The sequence below is a fragment of the Accipiter gentilis genome, chromosome Z, assembly GCF_929443795.1.
Source record: "Accipiter gentilis chromosome Z, bAccGen1.1, whole genome shotgun sequence".
Classification (NCBI taxonomy): Eukaryota; Metazoa; Chordata; class Aves; order Accipitriformes; family Accipitridae; genus Astur; species Astur gentilis.
In genome coordinates, this window is record NC_064919.1 from 89,639,193 (window position 1) to 89,652,653 (window position 13,461).

Below are 13,461 nucleotides of genomic sequence, written 5' to 3' on the forward strand. Positions count from 1 at the left end.
TGCAGAAGACACCATTCGTATACCCACATTTATATAATACACCAAACAGGGAATTTCTTACAACAACAACACCACAAGAACAAGATAATCAAAATAATCAAGCTCAAACTTACAACTATAATAATATACAAGTTCGTCTCCCAAATCATCAGAGAGTCAGTCACACCTCATTCGTCTCCGGCCCTACCTCCTACGGAGTGAAACTGCGGATTGGAATCTCACACACACACTCTGCAGCTGCTTCTCACTCACTCATTCATTCAATTCACCGTTTAGACACAGTTTTAACTCAGAACTCACAGCGGTCTCCGTAATCCGATTCCAATGGTCGTTTACCACATTCAGTTAGCCAAAAGGTCCGAAACAAATTCAAATCAAAAAAACCAAAGTACATGTATGGGCACCAAACCAAAAGCACACAAGGTGCACAACAGCATACAGAGTATACTGAAACAAAAGTGTCCAGACATGTATCAAACCAAAACCAAATGTATACCAAGTGCATCAGCTACCTGGCATACGCCATCCTGCATAAGTTAATCTTATGACTTATGGATAGCTTTTCCAAATGACCGGTCCCAAACCCAAAGACATAAAGAATACCTTTAATCCTTTAGATGGTGTCCTTGTCTGCTCCTGCAGTGATCCGAGTGAGGTGAGGAGTCCCTCCGGGAAAATCCCGGGGGTACCCTAGGGAGTCCTGTTCTCAGCGGGTCCTGCAGCCGAGCAGAGAGGGTCCCATCTGGGGTGCCAGATTGATTCAAAGAAATTAACTCAATAGTTTGATTAACTATTAAGTAGGTATTCTTTATTGACAGCGCTGGTTGCACGGGGGATCGCTCCACCTATCGTGCACACCGTTGCCCAATTTACCAGAAATTTATACAATGTAAATATACATATTCATAAGGTTATTCAATACAAAAACATACATATGCATAAGTGAGGCGGAGTAATTAAAAGGCGTGTGTCAGCAATTCTAAAATGTATATGTCATCATTGCGCATGCTCAGATTTGTCTCTGGTGGTCGTTTACTTCTTCAGGGGTTCTATCTTCTTCTTCCTCTTCTGTCCTTTAGATGAACTTTAGTCATTCACGCATGCTTTCTTCTTACTAGGCAATTATAACAGTTTTATGGTTGCTTCTCATACACCTTATCTTAGACCTATATTTCAGTTCTTATTATCACTTCCTTGGTTGACGCATCCGTCCTTGACGAGTATCGGTCCCTGACAAGCTTAATCCCTGACAGACACCAGTCCTTGGTAAGCAGTGTTACAAGAATCATATGGTTATGAGAACAAAGGCAGGAGTTCGTACCTTTGCTAGCCCTATCTATTCAAGCAAGGCCTCTACTTGTGTCTTCTTGACAAGATTTTGTGATTGTTCATGGTTCCTTCTTACAAACACCAGTCTTTGTCTCATATGTAAAGTTATAGAGAGACAATCATTGAGCAATTAGTAGTTCATTCTCTATATCAATGCTAATGATACGGCTGGAATGAGACAGGATCTTGTGTAGTCTGCAAGGGCTGTATATGGTCCTGGTTTATAGCTGGGTGGGAGGGATTGGTTCAAGTTACTTCTGATTTGCCCTATTTAATATCTTAAATAGGAGTGAACAGGGTGATTGGAACAGTTTCATTTTTACTAGAGGAAATTTATAAATCAGTTTTTATCCTGTGTTAGAATTAAGATAGGTATTTACTAGAGACAACGAGTCTAGCCTGAACACTGAAACACCTCCGTTTTGGGCACACTATTAGAACTTTTTTAAAATTTTCAAATCATAACAGTCTGTCAGTTTATGCTTGTTGAGTCTGAGACATTACATGATGCCCTTTGAACAGGTAAATATTGCGAATAATTGGTATTTGGTTTGTAGACTATACCTTTTGTATGCTCTAAAGTCGTCTGTTGTTTCCCTTTCATTTATAAAAGTTCTGTTCATCAAACCATATAAGCACATACCTAAATTCAGTGTTAAACTTCCTGAATTGCTCTAAACTATTGTGTTGCTGTAAACTGTTTTGGCTGATAAACCTAAGCAGTCAGCTTGGTATTCCTCCATGTATGTGTGATTAAGATGCAATAGCTCAGAACAAGTTACCAGGCAACTGCATGCTCCAGCTGCATAGGAGGCACAAAGCACCTAGCCCGTTCCTTGTAATCAGTGGGAAAGTACAGATTCTCCTGTGACCTTGGTCGCTCTTGTCTATAACATATTAGATAAGAGTATTTTGATACCCCTCTCGCAGTGGGAGAAACACTGCTTGTGTCTGTGCAGTGTGTGAAAATCACTTTACCAAGATGCTTTTATGTCTAAAACCCTTGGAAAAAAACCTCAAAACAAAATGGAATTTTAAAACTTTTTTAATCCAAGGCAAACTTCAGGATTCTCATTCTTACAAAGTATTTTACAATTGTGTAACCTTGTGGACTGTACGGAGAATGAGGATCTTGCATGTGACGTATTGAAAAGGTTCATTTTCGGTGTTCTACACACTTCTACTGATCTCAGTGCCTTTGTTTCCTAACGGCAAGTGGCAACAGACGATGCGTATGGGTTTCAAGGCCCTGTGGAACAGAGAAGGTAGTTTGCCAGTGTTCTTACTGCTGTTGCAGACATTGTTTCAGTGGATTGAAAGTGGCACGTTCCAAGTACCTTTTCCTACCATTGCTGCGTTTTGTTTGTTTTTTTTTTTTTTTTAAATCCAGAAGAATGTTTCTGTACTTCCCTTCCCTATAGGTGCATGTTGATTTACATTGCATGCTATTGCAGCGTTCTTAGTCTACCAGTTACAGATTACTCCTTTCAGTTCTTGTGCATTTCTGAATGTGTATCTACCTATACACCTACTAAACTCACATTTATTCAGGCATGATATGCAACTGCTACGGAAGTCAGCTATTGTGCTAGTTATGGTGTTTGCCCCGTCAGTTGTTTTACTGTCTAATAAGTACCTGATGACAGAGAAGGGGAGTGTCAGAAAATAGACAAGTCAGGCTTTATATTAGAAATGGTTTTCATAAGATTTAAGAGAACACAGTTTTGGAATAAGGATTTACATACCGCTCCCGGTGTTCTGTTGGGTTAACGTTTTGCAAGAAGCTGTGGTGTTTAACTTTCAAAAGCTGTTTATGTAAATTGGCTTACCTATGAGTACTCTCCTTCAGCTGTGTGTAACGAAGAAATAAATGTGCATCTCTAGACACGTGCATGTGCAGATATAATTGTAAGTGCAGAGCTGGGGATGATGCTTGTGTTTGAGGGTAGAAATACAGAGAGGGACAGCAGTGGGGAAAGAAGAACCTTTGAAGATAGTCTAGTGTTGCTCTCATTCTAGAGGTGAATGATCAACTTTCTGTACCATTCTTGACAAATGCTTGCCTAATTTATTCTTAAACGTTTCCTGTAATCATTACTACTGTTGCAAAGATTGCCACAAACCCTAAGTTTTTCAGGTTGTAATTTAAGCCCCATGATTCCGTGTAACTGTGTGCAGTGGATGTACACAAAAGTTCTTCCTTATAGCTACCTTTTAGAGTTTAAACATTGTTATTTCTCTTCAGTATTGCCCTTTCCAGGTTAAGCGGCTGTTTTTCAATTTACGCTTTGAAGTCAGACTCCTGTACATCGTTGAGCACCCTCTTGGACTTACTGTAGACCCTCGCCAGTTGTACTATACCCTTCTTGAAAAGCAGTACATCATCTGGAGGGTTCAGCAGCTAATCCGTGCAAATGTAGTGCTGCAGAAATAATGCTTGGACGTACTAACTCAAGTGTGATGTGTGAGGAGGAATCACTGGGCCTTTTGATTAGCAAGAAACGGTACATAAGAACTAGGTGACAGAAATAGGACATGAAGCTGGCATCCTGGTCTTCAAGCTTACAGTGCAGCTCCGTGGGCTTTGGCTGACTACAGAAGAGTGTGAGGCACAGGAGAGAACTGCTGCTGGATCTTAGTGAAAGATGGTAAGTCATTTGGAGAGAGGTTTTCAAAGCCGGGAATTCAAGTCGGGTGCCCAATTCCAGATTGCCTGTGACATCACTGTGTACTGCCCTCGCTTGTCTAACTTTGTGTTGTATATTGTCTAGCAGCTTTTCTTTCAAAGTTAACAAAGCTACACGTGTGTGATAGGTGATGTAATAATCTCATAATAACAGGCAAAATCCAAGTCACAGAAAATGCCAGCATTTGAAAGAGAGCCCTGATAAATTGCTAGTGCCTTATACCACTGCCACTTACCAGGCCTTCCATGTTACAGCTGTCTTAATCATTGATGCTGTTTGCTCAGACTTGGAGCTGTAATACCTGCTTCTTGTTTCAGGGTATATTATGAAGTTGCTGATGGCACTGTCTTAGCCCTTTGGCTAAGAAGAATAGCAAATAATCTGTGGATTATCCGTATAAGCAGCAGTCAAACAGCATTCTCTTTGAATCAATAGGGAAGAAAGCTGCACCGGTTTGTCTGTGTTCCCTAATACCAAACGTCTTTCTCACATTTATTGATCCTTTTATGTTTTCCAACTTGTTCAGGGTCAGTTGATGACCGGAGCGAACTGTCACGTCTTTGAAAACTGCTTGTAACTGTGAAAAGAGGTTTGTTGACTTCCTCACGTGATAAGTAGACATTGAAGAAATTGCATGTTGCTCATCTCTTAAGTCAGAGACAGGAATTAGATACTGTGTTACTAGAAAATAAAATACAACTGGGCCCCTTGAGACAGAAATGTAGTGATGAAATCGTGTAATATATTATCACAGGGACATAGTGACTGTTTTCTCAACTAACAAACAGATCCTAGGCAAAAATAACGTTTGTTCCAGGTAATTCTGGTCAGTCTCCCAAGGCAGTGGATCTGCTCTGCAAATGAGAAAAAGTGGACCTAAATATTGGAACAAGAAGGGCTATTTTTCTTCCCCAGTTCAAAATGGGCACAGCAGAGCCTCTATAGTTTTCAAATTGGCAGCAGCTCCTTCGCCTGCTTGTTAGCAGACAGAGCAGAATCTGTACTTTCTCCTGTATGGCTCTTGAAAGAAACTTGGTTGAACTCATTTGCTTGTTGGAAAAAAAAGGTGGGATGTTGGATCAAGTGCAACTGTAGCAAATACTGACCTTCCTGAAACTATTTAGAGTTTTCATGTGTTGATACTCATTAGAAAAAAAAACAAAACTTGAAAAAAATCCTATAAGGATTAAGCTATAAGATTGTTTTCAGGGGGGGGAAAAAAAAAAGAAAAAAAAGGAAAACTAAATGGAAGATAGTTTTAGAGAAAGTAACGTTCATAGCACTTGGAGGTAACATAGCTGTCTGTAAACAGGATGCTTAAGGAAAAGATACTTGGTCTCTTTATTATTCTTTCTGTGGCCTTCTAACTGAAAAGTCTGACTGTGTGAACCCTGGTTATCGGTGTTACAGAAAACTGATCTGCTTTGCAAGCTGAGATTATTCTGAAACAGAGCAAAGTAGGAGAGACATGGTCTTGTGGTTTGGGTTACTATCATGTAATTTACACAGACTGTGTAACAGCCAAATCTTTTTGTGATTTAAAAACTTCATTTAACTGCATAAAGGATGAATGTGCCCCTGAATAGTTTCTCGTGTTCATGCACATTGCCAGTGATTTACTACTGAGAGAAGTCCTAGCAACTGTAAACAACTAGATAATTCATCAGAACATCACACATAAATATATCTGAAATAATTTTTATATCACAGCTAGTCTAATGCATTAACTTTTTATCTTAGGAGCAATTCCATAATAATCTATTTCTCATTTTATGGGATAGATAATGAAAGAATTTCTTGAAATAAACAAAACATTGGATGAGAAAAGAGGAGAGACAGAGTGGGTTTTGAAGTGTTGATGCAACATTACAGATTCTGTTGCAGTTCACAGAGGAGAAGGCTACTTTGGTTATGATACCAAAAGATTTCTCTTCCACATCTGTAAGCTACACTAATTATTTTATGCTTAGAAGCTTAAAAGATCCTGAGAAGTTAATTTCAAGCTCTTAGTAAAGTCTACATGGCTAACATGATATTATTCCCCTTGTGTGGTTTAGATTAACACGTATCTTTCTCAGTGACAACTATTAAACTGAAAGATTTATTTTCACATATCATGGATATCAGAAATGATAAGAGTACGTAAATTGTTGGAGGTTTGGACTTACAAGTCTACTGAAGGCTTTAAGTGCCTGATTAATGTTTAAGAGCAGAAGAAACCCTACTGAATTCAGGTGGGACCATGTTTTTGTGAAGCAGCACAACTTGTTTTAGTACACCCCGTGCACCTTTGTACCCACACATACCCTACCCCCTGTGTCCGTGTCTCCCCCATATGCTCCCCGCTGCTCCAGCCCACCCCCTTCACCCACACGAGTTTTTAACCCACACGAGTTGTTTCCCCCTGCGCCCCCTGCTCTCCCGTCTCCTGCCCTGCCTCCCTCCTTTCCCTCCTCCGTATTCCACACCACCACCCCCCATCATCCATCAGGCTCCAGACCCCTGGTGTGCTGCCTGCACCATGTTCTCTGTCATTTTTTTTCCTTCTTTTCCTTACAAGTTGTTGTTGTTTCTTTTTAATGATGATTAAACTGTTTTCGTTTCAAGCCACGAGTTTTCTCACTTTTGCCCTTTCCGATTGTCTCCCCGTCCCGCTGGGGGCGGGGGAGCGAGTGAGCGGTCGCGTGGGCCTTCGTTGCCGGCTGGCGTTAAACCAGGACATGAGGTGAGTTGCAAGCCCTGCCTGGCTAATGCTGGAGGCTCTCTGTGTTCCTCCTGCCATCTCGACGGGCCGTCCTTGTTCTTCATCGCCGCTTTATAGCGAGCGCCTCTCGCTCTGTAAGCGGCAGTACTGGGGCCGTGTTGCAGGCGGCAAAGGGCAATTGTGACGCTTGCTGGCAGGAGCGGCAAGGAGTGCGGAGCCACACTCCTGTAGGGAGCAAAGATGGAACCTCGAGGGCTCTGTGGTCCTCTGCTGAGGACATCTAATATCCCGACAGGCCTCTTTGCTTTCCCTGCCTCACGTCTGATTACTTTGCACGCCAGAGGGCAGGGCGGTAAGTAACATTGTGCAGCGTCTTTTCGATAAGAGACAAGCCCCGCGCAAGAAGCCTTGCGTGCGTGCAGGATTAGGAGAGCAGCGTTCTGATAGCACGGAGGTGCCCACCCCGACCGAGCCACAGGGTCGCCGGGGTTATCGCTCGCTTGCAGGTGGGCCGCTCGCATCTGGTGCGCTGGGCCGCGGCCTTTCCTGCCGAACAGAGCTGCCCCTCTGGCACGAAGCAGCTTTGGGTCTCTTGTGGCCTGCCTTCAGGCTGTCACCTGAACCAGGCGTTATTTTTTGTTGTAAATCTCTCGCCAGCGTCTGCTGACTGGCTGCTGTCACTCCTGCAACCCTGATGCCACATGCAGAGGGATACAGCAGACCCTGGGGCTTGCTGAGGTGCACCGCAGGGTCCATATGCCGCACGGCCACATAGCGTGCAAGCGAGCGAGGCTCCGTGCCTAGGAAGCCTCGTCTTGCAAGACCTGTGTTACTCCTAGGGGGAGGATGGCCGTGCTGCCGGAGTTACAGAAGAGGTGGGGAGCGGGAGAGGAGCAGAAAGAAGCATCTGAACTGGCAAATTCTCCTGGCAGTGCCAAGAACAAGAGCTGTGGTGAGCCCTGGGCCCTCGGGGCCCCATCTCCCCTCTTCGGCGTTCTGGTCCCTCCCTGCCCCTCCCTCCCCTGGTCCCTTCTCTTTCCCACACCCTTGCCCATTTTTTCTTTTTTTTTTTTTTCTTTCCTCCCTTGTACCTCTGATACTGAAAAGCTGGTCAAAGAAACTCCCTAAGACTCGTTTTGGAGTTTTAGAAAGTGGGCATTCTTCATTGCAGTGCTGGATGCACGGGGGATAGTTCCACCTAGTGTGCATGCCACAGCTTTAGCACAAACAGGTTATATAGAATAACTAATTGCTTATTAATCAGATTAGTACACATATACATAAAAACGACGGCAACCGATTATCATAGTACTGCCTACATCCAATCATGCGCAATGAAGGATCCATTTGAGATGAAGGGCTGCTTTTGCGACCACCGACCCATTTGAAGTTCTTGCTGGCTGTCCTCGAAGTCTTTATTCTTGTCCTTGTTCTTTGATCTTGAAGCTTAATGCAGTTTCAATCACATGTGGTCAGTTTCAGCATTGTTCTCATTTAGCGTACAGGAACATCTAGTCATAAGAGCAAAGAACTGCAAAACTTATGAATAATTACTAGTTAGTCACTTCACTACACTTTTGTAATTATGTCCCCAGGTACCCTTTGTCTACTGTTTCAACAATAATGTTAATACATGATCATTTATCAAATCTCACTTATACAGTTATCTAACAGCAAACCAGTTTTCATCAGTCTACGTTCTAAAGGAAGTGTTGTATTGTGAGCTGACCTGTTTAGCTCGAGTCCTAATTAGGGCAGCTGCTAGCCTCTCCCTTTGCTGGAATTCCTCTACTCATTTGGTGTTATTTTCTTAATATGCTGAAATACAGTTTGTGATTTTAATTTTTCAGATGTGTTGTCATAAGGGTGTGGTGATGCTCAACAGATGCCCCATCCTGTGGGAAGCACCCCCTCCATGGGGCAGGCAGTGTGGATTATCTGGTGTTGGGTCAAGAACCCAGAGCGGAATTGCTGTTGCAGATTATCCCAGATGAGGTTACCTACTCTGGATTACCTGGGTGGAGCCCCTGGTGAAGGTAAACCTCATGCATGACCCCCCCCAGCCTGTGCATGTTCTTGTGCACATATCTTACCACCGCAAACTAGCCATCTAACCCACCTTCCCTGTGAGTTTTTTCCCATGCCGATTGGTGGGGGCATCACCCCCTTCCCCCCATCCGCTGTGTATCCCTGAAGTTCCATGTTTTCTTGGTGTCATTTGTGGCTGCAGCCCCCGTCCCCCGTCCCCCCCAAACCGCGGGGGTGTGGCTTCTGCTGACCCTTTCCTGCATGACTGCAGGGGGTGTTGTTGCCCCCCTGCCCTGCCCTGGCCTGTCCTTGTAGGGCATGGCTGCTGCCTGTTCCCCCCCATGTATTTCCATGGGGTTTTTTTGGTGTCTTTTGTGCTTTGGGGCTCTTGTACCTCTGTTAAGGGAGTCAGCTGGAGACGTGCTCAGGGGGACTCTGCATCATTGGCTATTCACAGGAAATAATTTGTTTTGGAACCAGAGATATTTTGGAGACGGAATTCTTAAGGGATCTAATTCTGCTTTTTGATTCATTCCTATCCAGAAGGTAGTTCTGGTAGAAGTAAGGAGGTATGCACAGTCTTGCTAGAAATGAAGCATAACCCCAGAGTGTTTTGGCTTTTTTATACGAAACTAAAGCACATCATTTTTGATAACAACATTGTCATTGCATTTAATGAGCTAGTTTCCTACCTAGTTTGGAAGGGCATCTATTGTTTTCTATCTAGGCCCCAGACAAATTAAGTTGAATTCCCTACCTGGTCCCATTGCTGATGCAATAGGTGTAGCTGTAGCACAGGAGCGGGTATCATTGTTGTCAGTAAGGGTCACTTTCTCTGTTCAGGGTCTCATTTGCTGTAAATTTAAGGCAGGTGAGAACAGTGCTGCTGCTCCTCCAGCTGACTTTATAGCTGCTGGTGGTTTGCCCTTCCCCTTTCCCAGGGGATTGTGCTAAGGGTGGTGGGCGGGGGCTCGGGGGTATTTGAGCCACAGGCTCTGCTGAGGGAGCTCATTGTGCTCCTGGGTTTCTCTGGTGTTGGTGCTCAGCTCTTCCTTGAGTGCTTTGCAGCTTTTGAGCTGGCTCAGCCCTTTGGGAAGAGGTGTCTGCCTGAGGTAAGAGCTTCAGGACCAGTCAAGGTTCAGCAGCATGTGTGGTAGAAAGTAACACTTTGTCCTGGGTTCAGCTGGGATAGAGTTAATTTTTACAGGAACCTGGGATGTGTGGGGCATAGCTGGGGCAGCTGACCTGAACTAGCCAAGGAGCTATTCCATACCATGTGACATCATGCTCAGTATATAAATGGGGATCGGGCCCGGGGAGCGCTCGACTTTCGGTGGGGGAAGTGGTGGAGCGTTGGGTTCCGGGTGGTGAGCAGTTGCACTGTGCATCACTCTTTTTGTTTACTCTTTTGTTAGTACCGTTGTTGTTGTTGTTGCAATTTTGTTTTGTGTTTTCCCAGTAAACTGCCTTTATCTTAACCCTTGAGGTTCCTTTAATTTTTTCCTTTTCTCTCCTCTGTCTCCTCCCTATCGCACCGGAGGGGGGCGGGAGGAGTGAGCAAGCGGTTGCGTGGTCCTTTGTTACCGGCTGGGCTGAAACCACGACACACTTGTATGCAGTTTTTTTTTTTCCCCCCTTTCTTTTTTTCAGGTCAGTAATTTTGTTTCGAGTGTTCTGTTTCTCAAAATGAGCATTCAGTGATGGAGTTAAGTATTCTTTATTGCAGCGCTGGAAGAACGGAGGATCGCTCCTCCAAATGTGCTTTCTGGCTGAGACTAATTGTATAGGTTAAATACCTGCCTTACATACATATTCATAAAATTTCTGAGAAATAATATACATATTCATTGATTTTCTGAGAAGTCATTAGCATATGTAAACGTCCTTTATGCATGCGTGTTGAAGGTCTTCGGTGGTCTTCTGGAGTCTTCTGCTGGTCTTCCATAGTCTTCCTCACTTGTCCGCTGTTTGAACTTTGTTGTACGAGTTTGCGCAGTACGATCCCCTTCTGGGCCCCACAAACAACTTCTCTGCTTATCACCTAGCTTTTGGCTCAGTCACCACAAGAGACAGAACATATTTTCTTATCAAACAGAATACCTCCTCAAAGAGGGCATGTTATTTTGTCTTATATTACAGACACAGGAATCTTGTGCTTTGTGTCCTTGGCTTGTCTACGTAAATCAACTTACAGAGGCAGTTGTTAACCTTCTAACAAATTCCTGAGTCTTTTATTTAGCAATACACTGAGTCTAAACATACGTTCTATTTCTACATCTACTAGGCCTAGTGTCAGTCTCTGCATCAGTTCAGGGGTAGAAAGATGGTTTAATAGTATGCATTGTTTGGGGTTTTTTTTGTTGTTTGGTTTTTTTTTTATTCTTCATGCATTGTGTTTTCCTGCAATTCCCAACTTTATTGAAGAAGGAACGTTGGGTTTTTAAGAGTTCTGCTGTGTAAGTTGTTATCTCTCTTAACGGGACTGATGGTGACATTGTTTAGCAGGGGTTAGGGTGAGCATCTTGTATGTATTTGTATATGGAGTTTTAGTACTACTGATGAAAGCAGAAGGGCCGTGAGGCACAGTGCCCTTCAGGGTTTGGGGTGCCTTTCCTCATTGCCCACAGAATGCCACGTTGTCCCTAGAATCTTTGCAGCTGGTGGCAGGCCCCTCGTAGATTACAAGGCTTGGGACTTGACTTTATTTGTGGGCATGTAGCAGAGCTCAGAGTCTCTGGGGAGCTGTAGGTTAGGGGGTGCCCCCAGAATTTGGGATGTTGCTCAGAAGAGCGGCTCTTGAGGAGTAGCCACTGAAGGGGGTTCAGGAGTGCAGATTGAGGGCAGGAGGTGTCAGGAAGCAGTGGGGTTCCTTTCCTGACAGTTGAGGAGAAGAAAAGGGGTTTCTTAAGTTTTGGGACTGCTGGGGAAAGGGAGGAGGGTTCACCAGCCCTTCTCAGGGGAGTTTTGCAGTTGGATTTGAATGTCATAGAATCGTAGAATGGTTTGGGTTGGAAGGCACCATAAAGATCCTCTAGTTCCAACCCTCCCCCAAGGGAGACCTTCCGCAAGACCAGGTTGCTGAAAGCCCCATCTGACTTGGCCTTGAATGCTTCCAGGGAGGGAGCATCCGCAGGTTCTCTGGGCAACGCGTTCCAGTGCCTCGCCACCCCTAGTGAGAAACGTCTTCCTAACGCCTAAACTAAATGTACCCTCCTTAGGACTAAAGCCGTTACCGCCTTGTCCTATGGCTGTACTCCCTTGTAAAAAGTCCCTCTGCAGGTTTCTTATAGGCACCCTTTACGTACCGTGAAGTCTGCTATAAGGTCTCCCGAAAAGCTGCATGCCGGTGAGCGGTCCGAGAAGGTGAGGCGGTTGTCGGCCGGGTCAGTGTTGAATACCAAAGTATTATGGGGCTGCTCGGTTCAGCGTTTACCTTCTGTTGTGGAGGTGCTGTGTGGGCTATCTTTGAATTGGATGAGCATTTGAGGTGAGCTGTGGATTAGCGAGGAGGAGCGTGGGGCCGATGGCTTCTCACGAGTGCCACGCTAACGTGGTTTCTCTCGGTACCTTAGATACCATGAGTGATGATGGCTGCAGGGTCTGAGTCTGGAATGAGCGGGGAAGTGAACACGGTGGCACTTGTGAGGAGGGGGGAGTTGGGGAAGTAGTTGGCGTTGGCCAGCGGGATGCTTACTCCCTTTTCTGATTTGTTTGTGTTTGTTTTTTTCATTGCAGATGTTGAAGAGCAATGTTCCCCTTGAGGAACATCCCAGTTAGCCCGTGTGGTTTTGTGGAAGATGGGTTTGGACCCTCAGCCCTCTGAAAGCTGAGTTGAGGGACCAGGCTGAGAGGAAGGGACAAAGCTGGGAATAGCAGGGAGGAGTTTTAAAGTTAGCGCAGGAGAGAGGGCTGTCCCAAAGCAGTCGCCTTTGCGCAGGAGAAGGGAGCGGGTTGCTTTTCAGCACGAGACCCGTGTGTGCCGGGCAGGGCAGTTCCAGCCCGTGTCCGCGGTGGCGTGTAGTTTGTGTAGTCTGTCTTGTGCGCTTAGACCTTCCTCGGGTCTCGATGTCCTTGTCGCGCTTTGCGCCAGAGGAGCGAGGCATGCGCTTCGGGTGCTGTCCCTAGGGTTTCGAATGCTCTTACTCATTGGCCCGGTGCCAATCGGGTGCTTCTTTTCTTGCGCTCGGAGCTCTAAAGCACGGATCGGTCTTGGCGGGTTCCGGTCAGTGCTCTATGGCAGCATTTTTTCAGCCTGCATCGGCAGCTCTGCTCTTTAGCCATCCGTTTTCTCGGAGTGGGACTTCTTCCCCGCATCCTGACATCCTTAGGTCTCGACGCCAGGCTTCTGGCGCATCTGTCGTCTGGGTTTTGACAGTGCTGTCTTGTAACGGGCCGTTCCGTTTGACTCCTCTGGGTCTGCCATACAGCCTCCTGGCCTCGCGGTTGCGGCCCCGTAGGTCATCTTGCCCGACGGCGCCTCCCGTCCGGGGGTCATTCTTCTTGCTGAGAGTTTTCTCTCTCATTGAATCACCTCATTGGTGGCGTTCCACGTGGTGACGTTCTGCACACGGTGTGCTTGGCTTGGAGCTGCTCTGCCTGGGGGGGTGTGGAGTCAGGGGTAGGTGGAACAGCGATAAGAGTCTACGGGTGAAACGTTGATGTTCCTAGACCGTTTAGGCGAGGGTTGTACAGTCATCTCGGCTCGAGTAGCCA

General features: G+C 45.4%; 1 long non-coding RNA gene across 1 annotated transcript in view; it reads left to right on the forward strand.

Moving 5' to 3' along the window:
* The window catches only part of LOC126035729 (uncharacterized), a 102,209-nt gene that overhangs the window by 32,104 nt on the left and 56,644 nt on the right, over window positions 1-13,461 (forward strand). The window contains exon 2 of the long non-coding RNA XR_007505026.1: window positions 3,849-3,977. This is a non-coding gene — a long non-coding RNA (uncharacterized LOC126035729). The remainder of the gene's footprint in view (window positions 1-3,848; window positions 3,978-13,461) is intronic.